This window comes from Pelophylax lessonae, assembly GCF_965119305.1.
Source record: "Pelophylax lessonae genome assembly, chromosome: 3".
Classification (NCBI taxonomy): Eukaryota; Metazoa; Chordata; class Amphibia; order Anura; family Ranidae; genus Pelophylax; species Pelophylax lessonae.
Window position 1 is genome coordinate 20763107 of NC_138770.1, and position 21296 is coordinate 20784402.

The 21296-nt window shown below is 45.0% G+C and overlaps 4 protein-coding genes across 4 annotated transcripts in view; 2 read left to right on the forward strand and 2 right to left on the reverse strand.

The window, feature by feature from the left end:
- LOC309548838 (uncharacterized protein) overlaps window positions 1-21296 on the forward strand; it is a gene marked incomplete at its 3' end in the record, with an annotated part of 605194 nt that overhangs the window by 404773 nt on the left and 179125 nt on the right. The gene's annotated exons all lie outside the window — the stretch shown is intronic.
- Window positions 1-21296, reverse strand: part of LOC309550245 (uncharacterized protein) — a gene marked incomplete at its 3' end in the record, with an annotated part of 2091994 nt that overhangs the window by 184510 nt on the left and 1886188 nt on the right.
- LOC309548831 (uncharacterized protein) overlaps window positions 1-21296 on the forward strand; it is a gene marked incomplete at both ends in the record, with an annotated part of 260742 nt that overhangs the window by 57467 nt on the left and 181979 nt on the right.
- The window catches only part of LOC309548833 (uncharacterized protein), a gene marked incomplete at its 5' end in the record, with an annotated part of 63963 nt that continues 44887 nt past the window's right edge, over window positions 2221-21296 (reverse strand). The window contains one exon of the mRNA XM_082248770.1: window positions 2221-2714. The remainder of the gene's footprint in view (window positions 2715-21296) is intronic.

The following is a 21296-nucleotide window of genomic DNA, read 5'->3' on the forward strand; positions in this document are numbered from 1 at the left end:
ACCAGCGTGCCCCCTTTCAAATGCAGAGTGACCAGCGTGCCCTTCAATGCAGAGAGACCAGCGTGCCCCCATTCAATGCAGAGAGACCATGTGTGCCCCCATTCAATGCAGAGGGACCAGCGTGCCCCCTTTCAACTGCAGAGAGACCAGTGTGCCCCCATTCAATGCAGGAAGGACCCAGCGTGCCCCCTTTCAATGCAGAATGACCAGCGTGCCCCCTTTCAATGCAGAATGATCAGCGTGCCCCTTTCATTTAAGAGAGACCAGCGTGCCCCCCTTTCATTGCAGAGAGACCAGCGTGCCCCCTTTCAATGCAGAATGACCAGCGTGCCCCCTTTCAATGCAGAATGACCAGCTTGCCCCCTTTCAATGCAGAGAGACCAGCGTGCCCCCTTTCAATGCAGAATGACCAGCGTTCCCCCTTTCAATGCAGAATGACCAGCGTGCCCCCTTTCAATGCAGAATGACCAGGCGTGCCCCCATTCAATACAGAGAGACCAGCGTGCCCCTTTCAATGCAGAGAGACCAGCGTGCCCCATTCAAAGCAGAATGACCAGCGTGCCCCCTTTCAATGCAGAATGGACCAGCGTGCCCCCTTTCAATGCAGAATGACCAGCGTGCCCCCATTCAATACAGAGAGACCAGCGTGCCCCCTTTCAATGCAGAGAGACCAGCGTGCCCCATTCAAAGCAGAATGACCTGCTCTGCCCCCTTTCAATGCAGAATGACCAGCGTGCCCCCATTCAATGCAGAATGACCAGCATGCCCCCCACTCAATGCAGAGAGACCAGCGTGCCCCTTTCAATGCAGATAGACCAGTGTGCCCCCTTTCAATGCAGAATGACCATGCATGCCAACTTTCAAAGCAGAGAGACCAGCGTTCCCCCTTTCAAAGCAGAATGACCAGCGTGCCCCCTTTCAATGCAGAATGACCAGTGTGCCCCCTTTCAATGCAGAATGAACAGCGTGCCCCCTTTCAATGCAGAGGATTCATTGTGCCCCCTTTCAATGCGAACAGACCAGCGTGCCCCCTTCAATGCAAAGAAACTTACCTGCAGCGCGCTTGCTTCTCCTCAGTGTCCCTGGCGTCTCCCGAGTCCTCCCGCCTCCTCCTCGGCCAATGGCATGCGTTCGCCTTTCGGCCAATAAGGAAGCGGGTCTCGGATTTTCATTCGCTATTGTCCAACAATGGGTGGACTTGGGGCGCACTGTTCTGCGGCCCATGTCCACCCTTTTTTGAAGCCTATTAGAGTCTCTGGCTCTATCAGGTGATTAAAAAAAAAAAGAAACCGCGCTCTGGCAGCGCCAGGCTGCTGACTCACTCGCTGCTAAACTGACTGAGCAGTGAGGAGAGACATCATAGGCGGGGCTTGGCTTGCAACGCCACCCCACCCTTCACCAATGGACAGGGGAGGCACAGTCCAGCCCCGCCATGACCCGCCATTTTCAGCCATAGGGCGGCCGCGCTGGACATCTCCCAGCCTAAAGATGGAGGCAGCCGCAGACAGTGTGTGAACTGTGTATGTCAGAGTCAGACAGACCGAGTGACACTGCGGATGCGCCCCCCCAGATTGTTGCGCCCGGTGCGGCCGGCCCCCCCTGCACCCCCCACGCTACGCCACTGTCACCGCCATCACTAGAAAATATATATATCCCATAGTTTGTAGATGATATAACTTTTACACAAACCAATTAATATACACTTATTTTTACCAAAAATATGTAGCAGAATACAAATTGTAATAAATTGATGAAGAAATTTTGATTTTTTACATTTCTTTTTATTGGATGTTTTATGTTAGAAAGTAAAAAATATTCTTTTTTTTTCAAAATTGTCTTTTTTTGTTTATAGCGCAAAAAAAAATAAAAACCGCAGAGGTGATCAAATACCACCAAAAGAAAGCTCTATTTGTGGGGAAAAGGACATCAATTTTATTTGGGTACAGCATCGCACGACCGCACAATTGTCCGTTATAGTAATGCAGTGCCGAATCGCAAAAAATGGCCTGGTCATGAAGGGGGGTAAATCTTCCAGGAGGATAAGTGGTTACTAATGCCTGGAAAATTTGGTCATGTAAAGATTTATCAGGACGCCTGAACCCTCCTAGGACAGCCTAGGATGAATGTGTTCCCCATTCCCACAGAAAGATTGGTCTCTTGTACAATGTCACGTCCGGTTATGTGTCGGTTATCTAGGCTCAGGCCTTCCACGTGCTGAATGATCACAGGAATTACTGCTGGGGGCTGGGAACCGTCACGGCCGGGATCCTCACTGACCGACGTTTACACCAATCAAATCTCTTCCTGCGGCTGAGCGTCTCATCACTGTACTGTGCTTGAAGTCTTCTGTAGATATCTGCGGGTTTTACACCTTCCTTCACAAGAACCTCCATCACCAAACGCTGTTCCACGCAGGCACTAACACTGTTATCTGCCATCCTGAATAACGCTCCCTGGACTGCCCGCCACATGTGCTCCCCCCATCAGTAATAGGACACACTTACCACTTACTACTGCATGTAGGACTGCCATGCTACCACCCCTTTCTATACCTGTAAAATGAAAAGTCCTGGTTTGACTTGAATGTCCCTCATAGCGCAATACTGCATTATGGCCACTAGATAGAGCCAAGGAAATCAGTGTATGAAAAAAAATACATCCAATATTCATCATGGCTGGGAGCATGCCGGTCACATTCATTCAACTAAACAGACCTCGAAGTGTGAAATCTTACACCACAAAATGTACTCAGCCAATGAAAGGTAATGACTCCATGTCCATGCATGTGCCGAGTGTCCAGAGTCTATCACCCCAAAAGGATAGGAGACACACGCTGGCTTATACAGAGGGAAGAAAGTGGGAATGATTTCATCCATCCACGGTGTTAAGGAAGCATCCTCATGATCAGAATATTTAGAGGCTTGATTGTCTCTTACATCTGGTAAGAGGCTTGCATTTATTGATCACCCGGGTGACCGTGCACGTGTGCAGGTGGAATTAGAACACTGGTTTTTTCATATTAGAATATCATTATCAGGCACTTACCTTCTTTCCGCCAGGTAAAGAGGCATTTCACCCGGTGGAGGGAACACTACATCATCACCTTGATTTTTAATTGGATTCTCTTCACCATTTTTCACATTTTGGATCACAATATCCAATGGACTTTTATTTCAATGTTTTATTTGTTTAGTCACATTGAGTGTTATTTGAAAATTTTGTTTGTTCATTTACACACACTCACCCATCACTGTGATTCCGATTGGGTTTTTTTTTCCCCATTTTTGTTATATATTGTTCAATATATGATTTTTCACATATAAGAAAAGCGCACCATCACCTTTAAACAATGACTCCATTTTTATTTTTCTCCTGCTATCAATGGCCAACACGGGACAACACATCCATGTCTGTCAGGAAAGCTCTGGCAGAGGATTAGTTAAACCCACAGGCTAATCCTGGCTCCACCCTTCTCATCAAGGAACAGCATTATTTAAGCTGGATCAGAACACAGGTTCAGTGCTGTCTCGTCTTCAGCTTCCCCTGTTTGTTCCTGCATCTGCTACCTGTCTCCTGTGAAATACCAACCCGGCTTGCTTTTGACCACCCCTGCCTTCTGCCTGCATCGACCTCGGCTTGACCTTGACCATCCTTCTGCTCCAACGATTTAATCTGATCTGCTCTTCCTGTGTATGACCTGGCTTGTTTAACTCTGCTTACTTTCAGTTCCTGGAAGCTCCCAGTCACACCCGCTGCCTTCTCTCCACTGGAGTTCTGTGGCGACCTGACATCCTACTCTGCTATTAACCAGCACCAGCACGCCATCAGGCACTCGTGCGACTTTGTACTCCTGCGCCTCCTGTTTACACTACCAGGGGCCCCGAGTCAGAGGTGTAAGAGAGGCCTTCCTCAGCATATTCAGGCTCCACCTGCCAGGTACGTGATAGTACGAGACAGCCATGTCTGAGCCTGAGCGAGGAACCTCTCCCATGGATGAACTTTGCCAACACCTGGCTGGCCTTACACAGGCCGTGAAGAGCTTACAGGAAGGTTATGTTCAACTGGAGGAACGGGTCCTATCCCTCTCCTCTACTACCTCCGCTCCCAGTGCTGCTTCCTCATCCTCCACCGGAAACCCTGCACCTCCATCAGTTGTGATGTTACCTCCAGAACCCAGAGTGCCTATCCCAGAAAGATTCTCTGGTGACCGCAGCAAATTTAGAGCCTTCCGCACAGCTTGTGAACTGTACTTTGCCCTACAGCCTCGCACCTTTTCATTGGAAACCACAAAGGTTGGATTCGTGGTTTCCTTGCTACTGGGTGAGCCCCAGTCATGGGCCCACCGCCTATTGGAACAGAAGGCTGCTTCCCTTAATACTCTATCCTCCTTCTTTGAGGACATGGCCCAGATTTATGAAGACCCTCAACGCACCGCCACTGCAGAAACTGCGCTTTATTCTCTCCAACAAGGCCGCAGAATGGTCGAGGACTATGTCTCTGATTTCAGACGTTGGAGTGCAGATACAAATTGGAATAACGCAGCTCTCCGTTACCAGTTTCGTATGGGACTCTCAGAATCCCTAAAGGATGAACTTGCCAGAGTTGGAGTGCCACATTCCCTGGGCGATCTCATCAAGCTCTCTATTCAGATTGATCGGAGGTTAAGGGAGCGCAGGTCTGAGAGGTTTACCGGAGTTTATCGCCCTGTATGGATGCTTCCTCGGGTCCCCAGTCCTCCTGGTCCCGCTCTCGTTGAGAATTCAGGATCTGCTGGTGATTTTGCTGAACCTATGCAGCTCGGCCTACTCCGTCCCTCGCTCACCCAGGAAGAACGCCAACGCAGGCGTCTGAATAATCTGTGTATGTACTGCGGGGAACCAGGTCATTACGTGAGGAACTGTCCTGCCAAACTCCGTAAGTGCCTGTCTATCTCCTCTCCCAGGCCTTTCACTCAGCTTAACAACTCTTCTCATCTAAATATCTCTGTTCTATTACAGTTCCCAGGAAGAGTTATTCAGGTTCCAGCTATCATTGACTCAGGAGCCTGTAGTTGCTTTATTGACCAAACCTTTGCTGCCAAGCATCAGATCCCTCTGCAACCCAAGACTCGGAAGCTTTCTGTTCACCTTGCGGATGGATCCGCTATTAAATCCGGACTAGTCTCACAGGAAACCATACCAGTACCTGTCATCGTTGCTTCCTGCCATAAAGAACTCTTATGTCTTGATGTCATCGCCTCACCCTTGTTTCCTATCATCTTGGGGATGCCGTGGCTGCAGGCTCATAACCCACACATCAATTGGATTACACAAGAGATCCAGTTCAACTCTTCCTATTGTTGCCAGCACTGCTTATCAGATTCCCCTGGTTCACCTTTGTTATGTATGGACTCAGACTCTGAAGTTTATAAATCTGTTCCTACTGCCTACCTGGACTTTCTGGATGTCTTTAGCAAAAAGGGGGCAGAAACTCTTCCCCCTCACCGGTCTTATGACTGTCCAATCGAGTTACTCCCCGGGGCTGAGGTACCTTTCGGTAGGATTTTTCCCTTATCTGAACCAGAACTCTTGGCCCTAAAGGACTATATTGATGAAAGCTTGAAAAAGGGGTTCATCCGCCCTTCCACCTCTCCGGCCGGAGCGGGCATTTTCTTTGTTGAGAAGAAGGATCATTCCCTTCGACCTTGTGTCGACTACCGTGAACTTAACAAAGTCACAATAAAGAACCGGTACCCCTTACCCTTGGTACCCGAACTTTTTCAAAGACTCAGATCAGCAACGATCTTTACAAAACTGGATCTTCGAGGAGCGTATAACTTGGTCCGCATACGGGCCGGGGATGAATGGAAGACGGCATTTCGTACCCGATTTGGGCACTTTGAATACCTGGTGATGCCCTTCGGTTTGTGTAATGCACCTGCTACATTTCAGCATTTTGTCAATGATATTTTTCGAGACTTTTTAGACCTTTTTGTTATTGTCTATCTGGACGACATTTTGATATTCTCTTCTTCTTTGGAGATTCACAGGGAACATGTAAGGAAGGTGCTAACTCGTCTTCGACAACATGGTCTATACGCCAAACCAGAGAAGTGTGAGTTTGAGCGGTTGAGCATCCAGTTCCTGGGACTGATAATTTCTACCGGAGGCATAGAGATGGACCCTCAGAAGGTTGCTGCGATTCTAGACTGGCCTGCTCCCACTGATAAAAAAGGAATCCAACGTTTCATTGGTTTTGCAAACTTCTATCGAAGATTCATTAGAGGATTTTCAACCATCATTTCCCCTATTACCCAATTAACCAAACAGGGCAACAGGTTCTCCTGGACTGCTGAGGCCCAGTCTGCCTTTGAAAACCTCAAACAATTATTCACATCAGCATCCATTCTTAAGCATCCTGACCCGGTTCTACCATATGTCCTGGAGGTTGATGCCTCAGAAACGGCAGTAGGGGCAGTACTCTCCCAGCGCCAAGGAACCAAGGGCCTTCTGCATCCAGTTGCATTTTTTTCCCGTAAACTCTCTCCAGCCGAGAGGAATTACGATGTGGGGGATCGTGAACTCCTAGCGATTAAGGCAGCATTGGAGGAGTGGAGATATCTTCTGGAAGGGGCAGCTCATCCTATTCTTATTTTTACAGATCATAAGAACCTGGAATACTTAAGGACAGCAAAACGCCTGAGGCCACGTCAAGCTAGGTGGGCATTGTTCTTTGCGAGATTCTGCTTTCACATAACCTACAGACCTGGGTCAAAAAATACTAAACCAGATGCCCTATCCCGAATGTTCGCAGAATCTGAAGAAGCTGATCTCCCGGACACCATTCTATCTCCCGGAAACTTCCTCCTGTTGCAGGAAGACTTAATTTCTCGAATCAAGCAGGCTTCTGTAGGAATTCCCTTGCTCCCTGAGACACCTTTACAAACCAGGGATGGTCTATTATGGCACCAGGACAAGATCTTTGTACCAGAAGGTGTACGCATTTCTGTTCTGAACCTGTGCCACGACCATGCGTTGGCAGGACATTTTGGGGCCAGCAAAACAGCCGAATTAGTACTCCGTACATTTTGGTGGCCCCATTTACAGGAAGACTGTAGGAAATATGTGGGGGCATGCACCACATGTATACGGAACAAAAGCAGCAGGACGAAAGCATGGGGTTTGCTCAAACCACTGCCCATCCCAGACAGACCTTGGAAAATGGTGTCAATGGACTTTATAGTGGAACTTCCCCCTTCTGAGGGGTGTACAGCCATTTTTGTAGTCGTCGACCGGCTCTCTAAAATGGCACACTTTTTACCCATGAAAGACACCCCTTCTGCGTTGGAAACAGCACAAGTGTTCATTAAAGAAATTGTGAGGCTTCATGGAGTCCCGAATAATATTGTATCTGATCGAGGGGTACAATTCACCTCAAGATTCTGGAAAGCTCTATCGGAGGCCCTGAAGATTGAGTTATCCTTTTCCTCAGCCTACCATCCTCAAACAAATGGACAGACGGAAAGGACGAACCAGACTCTGGAACAATACTTACGGTGCTTTTCCTCCTTCTCTCAAGATGACTGGGTAAAACTGCTGCCATTAGCCGAGTTTGCATATAACAATACTAAACACTCAGCTACCCAGCAAGCTCCTTTTTTTGCTAACTATGGTTTTCATCCATCTTTTCTACCCAATTCTATCCCTGAATGTCCCGTTCCAGCTGTGATGGAAACAGTAACCTTCCTCGAGGCTAACAATAAATTGTTACAGGAAGCAATTACGAAGGCACAGGAATACAGTAAAAGAAACTTTGACAAGAAAAGACGTGGGGAGTTAATCCTGGAACCTGGCGATCAGGTATGGTTATCCACAGTTAACCTGAAATTAGCCTGTCCTTCAAGGAAATTGGGACCTAAATTTGTAGGACCATTCCCAGTAAAAAGGAGAATTAACAACCTAGCCTATGAATTGGAACTACCAGCTTCCTTTAAAATCCACCCGGTTTTTCATGTCACCCTGCTAAAACCCGCCACCCCTGATCCTTTTCCTGAGCGAAATACAGGTCCCCCCGAGCCAGTAATTGTGGACGGTGAAGAGGAATTTGAGGTCGAGGCAATTATGGGTTGCAGGAAAAGGAGGAATCAGGTACAGTACCTGATTAAGTGGAAGGGGTATGGTCCTGAGGACAATTCCTGGGAACCTGAAGAAAACATCCATGCCAAAAGACTCATACAGGCTTTCAACCGGGCCCATCCAGCAAGAATGGCCCAGTTGGGCATCCAGAGGCTGCCCATTGGGGGGGGGCCATGTCAGGAAAGCTCTGGCAGAGGATTAGTTAAACCCACAGGCTAATCCTGGCTCCACCCTTCTCATCAAGGAACAGCATTATTTAAGCTGGATCAGAACACAGGTTCAGTGCTGTCTCGTCTTCAGCTTCCCCTGTTTGTTCCTGCATCTGCTACCTGTCTCCTGTGAAATACCAACCCGGCTTGCTTTTGACCACCCCTGCCTTCTGCCTGCATCGACCTCGGTTTGACCTTGACCATCCTTCTGCTCCAACGATTTAATCTGATCTGCTCTTCCTGTGTATGACCTGGCTTGTTTAACTCTGCTTACTTTCAGTTCCTGGAAGCTCCCAGTCACACCCGCTGCCTTCTCTCCACTGGAGTTCTGTGGCGACCTGACATCCTACTCTGCTATTAACCAGCACCAGCACGCCATCAGGCACTCGTGCGACTTTGTACTCCTGCGCCTCCTGTTTACACTACCAGGGGCCCCGAGTCAGAGGTGTAAGAGAGGCCTTCCTCAGCATATTCAGGCTCCACCCGCCAGGTACGTGATAATGTCTTTGGTGATCTCTGATCTTCTTATGAAGTGTTTCTTACATTATGAAGATCAGCCATGGAGTATACCTGAGGTGTATATCAGGGTGTGCTTCTTCCACACATGAGAGCTGTGATGTCCAGCAACATTCATATAGAAGTAATTTTCCGCACTCAGGCACTGAGTACAGGAAGACAGGACTTCAGTGAGGAACAATTCCCTCACTCAGGACAGGAATGTGGCTTCTCTGCTGCGTGACATCTCTGATGTCTGTAAAGATTGGACTTATCTGAAAAACATTTCCCGCACTCAGGACAGGAATATGGCTTCTCTCTCGTGTGAGATCTCTGATGTCTGTTAAGACTGGACTTCTGTGGAAAACATTTCCCACACTCAGGACAGGAGTAGGGCTTCTCACCTGTGTGAGATCTCTGATGTGTGTAAAGACTGGACGTCTGTGAAAAACATTTCCCACACTCAGGGCAGGAATACGGCTTCTCCCCTGTGTGAGATCTCTGATGTTTGTAAATAACAGACTTCTGTGAAAAACATTTCCCACAATCAGGACAGGAATAGGGCTTCTCCCCCGTGTGAGATCTCTGATGTGTGTAAAGATCAGACTTCTGTGAAAAACATTTCCCGCACTCAGGACAGGAATTCAGCTTTTCCCCTGTGTGAAACATCTGATGACTGTAAAGCCTGGACTTCTCTGAAAAACACTTCCCACACTCAGGACAGGAATATGGCTTCTCTCCTCTGTGAAACCTCTGATGTCTGTGAAGATTGGACTTCAATGAAAAACATTTCCTGCACTCTGGACAAGAATACGGCTTCTCACCTGTGTGAGATCTTTTATGGACATTAAGTTCACATTTAAAATGGAAACACTTCCCACACTCAGGACAGGAATACGGCTTCTCCCCCGTGTGAGATTTCTGATGTGTGTAAAGATTGGCTTTTTGTGAAAAACATTTCCCGCATTCAGAACAGGAATATGGTTTTTCTTTTGTGTGAGATTGTTTATGTTTTACAAGTTCTGATTTTTCTAAAAAACACTTCTCGCACTCGGTACAGGAAAACCTCTTATCTGTTAGAAGGACGGCATCATCCCTCAGAGTCTGAGGTTCCTCAGGATAAGAGGAATACGATGGTCCGGCACTGTCCCTCACAGTCTGAGGTTCCTCAGGATAAGAGGAATACGATGGTCCGGCACTGTCCCTCACAGTCTGAGGTTCCTCAGGATAAGAGGAATATGATGGTCTGGCACCGTCCCTCACAGTCTGAGGTTCCTCAGGATAAGAGGAATACGATGGTCTGGCACTGTCCCTCACAATCTGAGGTTCCTCAGGATAAGAGGAATATGATGGTCTGGCACCTTCCCTCACAGTCTGAGGTTCCTCAGGATAAGAGGAATACGATGGTCCATCGACACTGTGTGGTGCCGGATGGACATTTGAGGTAGCCGGGTTTTCTCCTGGACTATACTGTATGATGTCCTCATCTTCTACTTTACATTCTGGAGACAAAGTGAGACAATCCTCTGAGGTTTTCCTCATCTCCCGTCCATGTACTAGAATAGAGATAAAAAGAGTATTACTAGACATCAGCAGGTTCCCCTAAACCAGGACTCCGCCCACATCAGGCAGCTTTGTCTCTGAGGATCTTACTATTCCCCCTCAATATAACTAGTAAATGGGTCCTCTGATCTCCTACCAGTTAATTTATTTATTCATGGACCTTAGTGAGAGAGTGAGGAAACAACGAGAACTGTCTTTTATAGGAGTGACAGTGATGAGGGGACGAGTGTCCCCACCCCCTCTATCACTCATTGCCATCTTCCCAAACAAGAAGTCCCGCACTTCCTTATTTAGTCCATGATGAAGTCAGGAATAACAGCGGGGCTGAGCCCCACCAGAGGTCAGAGAGTGAGAATGGGGGGAGAACAACCAAGATGAAGACCGGACTGATCCTTAAAGAGGTTGTAAACCCCCCAAAATGTTTTTTTTTCTTTTTGCAACCTGCAAGACAAACACATAATGAGCTAGTATGCATCGCATACTAGCTCATTATGAAATACTTACCTCAGAACGAGCCCCCGCCATGCTGCCTGCTTACCTGTATGACGACATGTCCAGTCGCCCATCTTCCAGGATCGCGGCATCCAGCCATCTGATTGGCCGGAGCCGCGGTGACATCACTCCCGCGCACGCGCACGGGAGCCGACGGTCATGGCATGGAGCTCTGAAGGAACGGCACGAGTGGCCGTTCCTTCATAGCGCATGCACCAGTGACGTCACTGGCTGCATGTAGGGTAAATATCTCCTAAACGGTGCATGTTTAGGAGATATTCACAGTACATATAGGTACAAGTTACAGAGGAGGGTTTACTTCCTCTTGAAGACAGTCATCATTCAGTTTTTGACTCCTCCCTCATTATCACTTTCTGTTTAAGGTTCCAAAGTTTGAGGATGTTATCACATTATTATCAACATGTAAAAGTCTGTCCTCCAATCAGATCATCAGATATAATATGTCCAGCTGGTAGAAAATAGGAGCAAAAGAAATAAGGCCTATGTAATGTACAATTTATTATACAGTATAAGATACAACAGTTATATCTGTACAGTATCAGAAACATGTAATGTACAACACACATTATATAATGTAGGAGTCAGGACAGGGAATGGGCCAAACACCCCTGTTTAGTTCACAGCAGAACTCCTGAACAGGGGAAATGTTCTAACCCAAACTGAAAACCCCACTGAAGTCCATGGGAGCCAAACAAAGCACCTTGTCCCCATGTTGATAGAAACAAGGGCCTCTTCCCAACAACCCTGGGCTGTGGTTGTCAGGGTCTGCAGGCGGGGGGCTTATCGGAATTTGGATGCCCCCTTTAACAAGGGGGCCTCCAGATCCTGGCCCCCCTATGTAAATGGGTATCAGGTACATAGTACCCCTACCCATTCACCATAATAGTGTCAAAAAAAGTAATAAACACAAGAGACAGTTTTTGACCCATTCTTTATTAAAAATCAAAAAAATAAATAGTTTCCCTCGATGTAAATCCATCGTCAATCATGATGCTTGCTGGACCCGAAAATGAAAAATGTTCTTCCCTCCTGGGAGGCCTCCCGCCATCTGTCTGCTTTGACATTCCTTTTAAAGGAAAGAGGCGGGGTCATATGGCTTTGTCATCCAGTGGCATCGCCCCTTCTGACATCACATGGCCAGCATACACCAGTTAGTTACATCAGGTGGTAGAGCCACTAGGTGACGATAAGCCCCCACCTGCAGACCCTGACAACCACAGCCTAGGGTTGTCGGGAAGAGACCCATAATCAGTGGAAGCCTAAATGTTTACATGAGACAAGTTGCAGAGGTCCCACACCGCTGCCTCCCATCTCCTGAGACTGCACTCAGTGACTGTGGTCTGAGACGATACAGACATATCCCTCCACCCGGCACAGCTGGCAGATAATAGAGCAAGTAACCCCGGGAGAATTGTTTTGGCAGAGACCTTACTAGACCCGAGTATGAGGCAGAAGACCCAATGCACATACCTCAGGTCTCTAGGTCTAGTAACGTCTATGGTGAAAATGAACATTTTGCTGCCAGCTGAACTCCAGAATCTCCATAAATCCAGTCTAGAGACATAAATTGTGTCTGCAGCACAGAGAAGGAAGATTATCCGAGAGAAATACAGGAATACAGGACGGGGAACACAGCTCAGGAAAGTGACCAGGGGATTACAGGCCGATATCACCCAGCCCCCGCCCTACTCTGGACCAATCAGTGAGCAGTATGGGTGGAGGAATGTATTTAGTGTTAATGACCCACCTGTGCTGATCTCTGTAGGAGTGTCCTCCTCTATAAATGTCCCCGTTATTCCATCCTTCTCCATAGATTGCTGATCATCCCTCACATACATCTCTTCTTCTTCTGCTTTAACCTCAACTTTTATATCTATCAGATCTTCACCCTAAACCAAGGAAATTATACAAAAGATCATTTATGAAAAGCGTTAATCTTGTAATATCAGATATTGTAAAAAATAAAAAAAAAAATCCACTCACTGCCTCCATGAGTCCATGTTCTAGCACATCCCTTGTCTGTTACTGGATAATGTCCCAGAATTCCCAGCACCGCTCACCTCTCCTGTCAGCAGCTCCATCATCTTCTTGGTGACTTCTAGAATCTTCTGCATGTTGTGTCTCTCAGGTTTTAGGGAGTCACATGGAGGCACTGTGATGGTCATATGATCACCTGACTTGAGAAGAGGAAATCTCTGTATTGAGGAACCAATAGGAATATCATGTTAGAATCCCAGAATCCTCCTCACTTATCCGGTCAGGTCTGTGTTTTATTAATAGAGATAAGAGTGATGTCATGTGACCTCCCAGAATCCTCCTCACCTCTCCGGTCAGCAGGTAGATGATCTCCAGGGTGAGGTTTAGTATCTTCTCAGTCATGTGACTCCGGTCCCCCTCCATCTTCATTGGTGTCATTATTTGATCTATACAGGTCTCCTTGTAGACGGATAACTTTGGGAAATGAAGGTAAGAATTATTTGGATGGTATTGGTCACACAATAATAGGATGGGGATGTGAGGAGATGTGTGTGGTGGGGGGGGGGGGGGGTAATAAGAGGATTGCTGTACATTTAACCACCTCAATACCGGACACGTTTACCCCCTTCCTGCCCAGACCAATTTTCAGCGCTCTCGAATGACAATTACTTAGTCATGCAACACTGTACCCAAATGTAATTTGTATCATTTTTTTTTTTTTTGTTAAAAAACAAAACAAAACACATTTTTGTCTGTTATAAAATGTTGCCAATAAATCTTCTTCATAAATTTAGGGAAAAACTGTATTCTGCTCCATTTCTTAGGTAAAAATAACCCAAATCCATTTATAATATTTAGTCTGTAGGAAAATTAGAGTCCACAAACCATGGGATATACAGTGCTCAGCATAAATGAGTACACCCTTTTTGAATCAATATCTCAATGAACACAAGAAGAATTTCCAACATTGTGATAAAACTGAGTTCTATAGAACATTTGTTTGGCTCATTACATGAAAGTAATAATATAACTTAGATTACACAATATTCAGTTTTTAGTTGATGCAAGAATGAACACACCCCACAAGTGTATCTAGTATTTTGTATGACCTCCATGATTTGTAAGGAGAGCACCAAGTCTTCTAGGCATGGAATGAATGGCCACATATTGCAACATCAATCTTTTTCCATTCTTCAAGAACGACCTGTTTTAGAGCCTGGATGCTGGATGGAGAGCGATGTTCATCCCTCTTGAATTCCCCATAGGTGTTCCCCGATTGGGTTCAGATCAGGAGACTTACTTGGCCACTGAATCACTTTCTCCCGGTTCTTCTTCAGAAATGCAACAGTGACCTTAGATGTGTGTTTTGGATCATTGTCATGTTGGAAAAGTGTGTGACAACCAAGGGCACGGAGTGATGGTAGCATCTTCTCTTTCAATATAGAGCAGTACATCTATGAATTCATGTTTGTGACACTATTAATGAAATGCAGCTCCCCGACACCAGCAGCACTCATGCAGCCTCACAGAAGGGCACTGCCACCACCATGTTTCACTCTAGACTCCATGCATTTTTCTTTTACTCCTCACCTTTGGAATGCCATACAGTTTTGAAGCCATCAGTTCCAAAAACATTTATCTTGGTCTCATCACTCCAGAGTACACAGTCCCGGTAGTCTTCTTATTTTTCACCCTGGAAAATTTTAAGGTGGGCTAAAGCCCATGCTTCCTTCATGGGCGACACCCATTCATGCCATTTCTCTGCAGAGTATGCCGTATTGTGTCATGGGAAACAATCACCCCAGTTTGGTTTCTACTTCTTTATCTAACTGCAATGAACTTGCATGGCCATTTTCTCCAACCCTACTCATCAGAAGACGCTCCTTCGGAGGTGATAACTTCCGTGGGCGGCCTGGACGTCTCTGTGAGATGGTTGCAGTTCCATTTTTGTATCGCTTTTGCTACATAATTCTGACTGATAAGTAAAGCTTTGATGATCTTCTTGTAGCTTTCACCTTTCTTGTGTAAAGAAATGATTTTCTTTCTCAGGTCTTCTGACATTTCTCTTCCATGTGGTGCCATTGCTGACACCATGAAATGGGAGGGGTTTTCTTTGTATACGCCCTTTTATAATCAACTGTCGGCTGGACACCTGTTTAATATACAATTACACTCACCTATAGGTGAATTCTTCTTAATTAGGATTTTATTGTGTACAATTTAGCTTTGCTCTTAAAGGGCCATACACACTATAAGATTTTCTGAAGACTTTTTCCTTCAGATTTACCTTTTCTATGTAGTGCAAGGGCCGGCCAGATTGCATACAAATTGAAAGTGTTTAGGTTTGACCTCATATTATCTGGTTTTGGTAAATCTAAAGGAAAAAGTCTTCAGAAAATCTTATAGTGTGTATGGCCCATAAGACTTTCATTGGGGTGTATTCATTTTTGTAACATGGTCTTGAATGAATATGTTAGGATAAATACTTTTTGTGTGCAATTAACAAATCTTGGTTGCAATCAATGGACCGCATTTGTGGGAGTATTTTGTAGTATAGTGTCCCATAGAAAATGTTGATTCTGGAAAGTAAAATGCCAGAACAGTACAAATACCTCCGAAAATTACCCTTTTTTGGAAAGTAGACAGTCCAAGTTATTTAATATGAGGTATGATGAGTTTTTTGAAGCTGTATTTTTTTGTCACATTTTTTTTTTTAAATGAAGAAATTATTTATTTTTTCAAAAGGTTTCTGTTTAACACGTTATTTCTCACACACAGCATAGGCATACTTAGAATTACACACCAAAACACATTCTGCTATGCCTCCCAAATATGAGGGCACCACATATATGCCTAGATGCATACAGGGTCCCAAAATCCAAGGAGCACCTTTGGGCATTCAAGGAGCACAATTTATCTATCAAATTTCCTGACTACCTATCACATTTTTGAGGCCCTGGAGCACCAGGACAATGGAAACACCAACAAAATGACCTCACTTTGGAAAGTAAACACCCCCAGATATTTTCTGAAAGGCATAGTGAGTTTTTAAAAAATTTAATTTTTTTGCCAGAAGGTTTTTGAAAATGCAGAAAAGAAAATGAAAATGTATTTTTTTTTACACAAACTTGTCAGTTACAGTGCCTTGCAAAAGTATTCAGCCCCTTGAACTTTGCGACCGTTTGCCACATTTCAGGCTTCAAACATAAAGATATAAAACTGTAATTTTTTGTGAAGAATCAACAACAAGTGGGGCACAATCATGAAGTGGAACAAAATTTATTGGATATTTCAAACTTTTTTAACAAATAAAAAACTGAAAAATTGGGCGTGCAAAATTATTCAGCCCCCTTAAGTTAATACTTTGTAGTGCCACCTTTTGCTGCGATTACAGCTGTAAGTCACTTGGGGTATGTCTCTATCAGTTTTGCACATCGAGAGACTGACATTTTGCAAAACAGCTCGAGCTCAGTGAGGTTGGATGGAGGGTGTTTGTGAACAGCAGTTTTCAGTTCTTTCCACATATTCTCGATTGGATTCAGGTCTGGACTTTGACTTGGCCATTCCAGCACCTGGATATGTTTATTTGTGAACCATTCCATTGTAGATTTTGCTTTATGTTTTGGATCATTGTCTTGCTGGAAGACAAATCTCCTTCCCAGTCTCAGGTCTTTTGCAGACTCCATCAGGTTTTCCTCCAGAATGGGCCTGTATTTGGCTCCATCCATCTTCCCATCAATTTTAACCATCTTCCCTGTCCCTGCTGAAGAAAAGCAGGCCCAAACCATGATGCTGCCACCACCATGTGTGACAGTGGGGATGGTGTGTTCAGGGTGATGAGCTGTGTTGCTTTTACACCAAACATAACGTTTTGCATTGTTGCCAAAAAGTTTGATTTTGGTTTCATCTGAGCAGAGCCCCTTCTTCCACATGTTTGGTGTCTCCCAGGTGGCTTGTGGGAAACTTTAGACGACACTTTTTATGGATATCTTTAAGAAATGGCTTTCTTCTTGCCACTCTTCCATAAAGGGCAGATTTGTGCAGTATACGACTGATTGTTGTCCTATGGACAGAGTCTCCCACCTCAGCTATAGATCTCTGCAGTTCATCCAGAGTGATCATGGGCCTCTTGGCTGCATCTCTGATGAGTCTTCTCCTTGTATGAGCTGAAAGTTTAGAGGGACGGCCAGGTCTTCGTAGATTTGCAGTGGTCTGATACTCCTTCCATTTCAATATTATCGCTTGCACAGTGCTCCTTGGGATGTTTAAAGCTTGGGAAATCTTTTTGTATCCAAATCCAGGTTTAAACTTCTCCACAGCAGTATCTCGGACCTGCCTGGTGTGTTCCTTGTTCTTCATGATGCTCTCTGCGCTTTAAATGGACCTCTGAGACTATCACAGTGCAGGTGCATTTATACGGAGACTTGATTACACACAGGTGGATTCTATTTATCATCATTAGTCATTTACGTCAACGTTGGATCATTCAGAGATCCTCACTGAACTTCTGGAGAGAGTTTGCTGCACTGAAAGTAAAGGGGCTGAATAATTTTGCACACCCAATTTTTCAGTTTTTTATTTGTTAACAAAGTTTGAAATATCCAATAAATTTCGTTCCACTTCATGATTATGTCCCACTTGTTGTTGATTCTTCACAACAAATTACAGTTTTATATCTTTATGTTTGAAGCCTGAAATGTGGCAAAAGGTTGCAAAGTTCAAGGGGGCCGAATACTTTCGCAAGGCACTGTATATGAGATGTTTCTTACACACAGCATGGGCATACTGAGAATTATACCCCAAAACACATTCTGATACTCCTGAGTATGGCGATACCACATGTATGAGACTTTTTCACTGTCTGAACTGATTATATAACAGACATTGGGCTTATTTCACTAAGCGGTATAAAATACTGCTTAGGGTTTTTCACTTTTTTTTTTGCAATTCACTAAAAAAATGCAACTAAAATACAGCATGAGCTATTTTATTAGGTGATGAAGTATTTTAGTAGTTACAGCTTGGTGACGCTGATGGTAGCCAGCGTCCTTAACAAGCAGTAAAGCACTTGTTGTTAATGAGTGGGCAGCCATCGGCGTCCTTAACAACCAGTAACTGTCAAGGTTGTTAATGATTGGGTGGCTGCCATGTTTTTAACAACTATGAATCGTCTGCTGTCAGCGGGATTCCCCACTGAGAGCAAATTATAAACAAAAGAATTGCCAGCATTTAAAAATTAGGAAAAAAAACAGCATGGGGTCCCCAATCCATTCTAAGCCCTCTTGACTGTGGCATGCTTGTCGATGATGTCATAAAAGGGCCGGGTCACCCAATGATTTCCTTCAAGTGTCAGTGTGAGTCAGGTTTTTTTTTAGTTTGGGGCGGATTTTCCGCATTTTCGTGATTGAGGTTGGATCTACTTCAGGAAGACATTTATTTTTTTTGGAGGGGAAGGGGGTTGAATAAAGGACTTGTCAAAAACTGGCTGTGTGTGATTTTACTAAATGTAACTCATTTTCTGGTGAATAAGTAGGGTTACTACTGTATGTAAAAGGAACACAGGCACCACTCTAAGTGTAATAAGAAGGTTTAATATGAATAAAAATCTCATCCTCTACCGGACAGACGGACAACTATGATTTATACCACATGCTTTTTACATATGCTCGTTTGTGAGTATTCTGGTGTATGAGATTTTTATTCATATTAAACCTTCTTATTACACTTCGAGTGGTGCCTGTGTTCCTTTTGCAGCTGCCTTCAAGGTTCTTCTTACCTTTCATCAGAGCAGCCCTCGGTGTAAATGAAGACTTTATATATGGACTATCTCTCATATGTTTATATCTGATATTGATATGTTGTACTTGTTTTTAGTGTGGTAACTGTTGGTCCAGCTGAAAAATCTATTTTGATTCCCATCTGGACATCTTTTTGATAAAATTGCCCCTCAATCCTCAAAATTGCCCCTCAATTGATCACCATCCCATCCCCCCAAAATCCAGTCCCTTTCAGACTCCTATTGTGAGACTCATCATAGTGTCTCTGGAGGGGGCGCTGATCATTCCCGTGTAAAATCTTACAGAAATCTTCCCTAATCCCAACCTTTATCATTTCATTCCCCTCACATACAATGTCTGGAATCGGCATTTACTGACACCAATAACTCCCCTCGTTGTACAGACCATAAATTCCCTCATTGTAATATACGGATTATTCTACATTTCCACACTATATATGTGTGTATCATCATCTGCTGGAGATAAAAGACGTCACAGTGACTATGGAGGAAGAGGACGGACATGACGGGGGGGGGGGGGTTACTGGGTGTAAATAGAAAATAAGATCTTATTACCTCCTCTGTTGCCACTTCCAGCAACGTCTTCTCTCTACTTCCTCCCGAGTCACCTCTCACCCGGAACTTCCTGTCTGTATCTGACATCACTTCCTGTCTTCCATAGAGACTTCCTGTATAGGCAGATGTGAGGTGACCACCTTGTGGAGCTCAGAGAAACTGTAGTCCTGAGAAACGTCTGGTAGTGTGAACACGGCCTTGTGCTGTGTGTGTATGTACTGTATATCCTTATAGATTGGTCATCTCCACTCCCACCAAGGGGGATAGAAATATATTACTGCTCGGGGGGAGACATTTTGGCACCTTTGATTTTGCAGTAAAATTGATTGCAGATTTAGTCATGTAGAACATCTGTTATATGGATACAAAGAACCCCAGCCGAGAGTAAAGGGTGGAAATGGCTCCTGATCCCCAGATTTGGGCAATTATGTCACCAATATAAATGGAAAAAACCTGCGCTATGTGTAACAACTCAAATACCTACAAAAATAACTTCTACCGGACTGCTGCTGTAACAAAGGTAAGAATTCCCTTTATCAACTAGAAGAGCATTATGTGTCACAGCGCTGTCCTATTGTGTGTGCACATAAGTGATCACAAATACACTAAAATATGGGGATACATTCATATATAAAGTGCTAGGGGCTCAAAATAATATTCTCCCTCAGATCTACGGCTTCCACTTTACACCTACTTCACTCATCTTATGGGGTTTATCAATAAATCAAGGAAACTGAACCATGTGAAAATTCGTATACAACATAAAGTGCTTTGTGCTCAAGATGCTGTTCCCTGCAGATCCACTGCTATCACTTTGCACCTATTTCATTAATCTTATAATATTTGTTGCTATAATAAATAAAGTGAAAATCTGTGCAAATTCATGTAATCATACAATATTGTGTGCTCAATATAGTGTTCTCTGCAAGTCCACTGCATACACTTTGCATCTACTTCAATGAAATTCTGTTGCTCAAAAAAAAGTCCACAAATGAATGAAAAGTTGATAAGGTGTGAAAGTTCTCCGTGCTCCAAACTGTGCCAGCTGTAGTGTAGCCACGCCTTCTTCCACCTTTTACACACGTGATGGTGAGGGCGCCCCCTTAGTAGTGCTTCCCCATTCACCAGAGCAATATGACTCCCAGCTTTTCAGCTACCAGAGTCACAAACATCCTTCACACTCTCCTCACCTCCGATGGCAAAGGAACTGGATCCTCCTCGCTCACTCCTGCACGTCTTCTGCGCTTTCTGTCAGTCTCCCTCCTAGACTCGGCTTCCTCCTCCGACCGCTGTTCCAGCAGGAGCTCCGCCTCTTCATACACACTCAGGGAGGAGAGAAAGGGGAAGGATATACAGTACATACACACACAGCACAAGGCCGTGTTCACACTACCAGACGGTTCTCAGGGCTGCAGTTCCTTTAAACTCCACAAGGTGTTGATCTCACTTCTACCCAGACAGGAAGTCTCTATGGAATACAGACAGGAAGTGATGTCAGATTCAGGTAGGACGTTCCATTTGGTAGGACGAAGGGAGAAGACAATGCAGAGGAGGTAATACGTAGATTAACCCCTTCAGGGGGGATCAGTTGATAAATAATATATCTTGCTTCCTAAGCTGGCCATACATGGTTCAGTTTTATCGTTCAGCCAGCAGGCTGGATGAAAAAAAACTGAATCGATTCCCCCATCCACACATTGGAGGGGGATGGGGGAATCCTCCCCACTGCACTATTGTATTCTGACAATGGGGGGCGCTCCTCCACTCTCAGAATACACAGATCAGTGATGAAGCTATTGGCTGCAGCCACTGATTGAGTGACTTTTATCCGGCAATGACCACACATGGATGGAAATGTGACCGATCCCTGCTGAACCAGCTGAATTTCCATGTATCTATGGTCACCTTAAGTGACTTTCTCTCCTCTTCCTCATCTCTTTGATGCGCTCGTCTGTTGTTTGTCCTGACCTTTATCCTGATTCCTGGATCTCCTCCTCATCTCTCCTCCATATCCTCTTACACAGCTTTTCTCCACCCCTGCAGTGACCCTGGGGGGTGGAAACTTGGCACCAG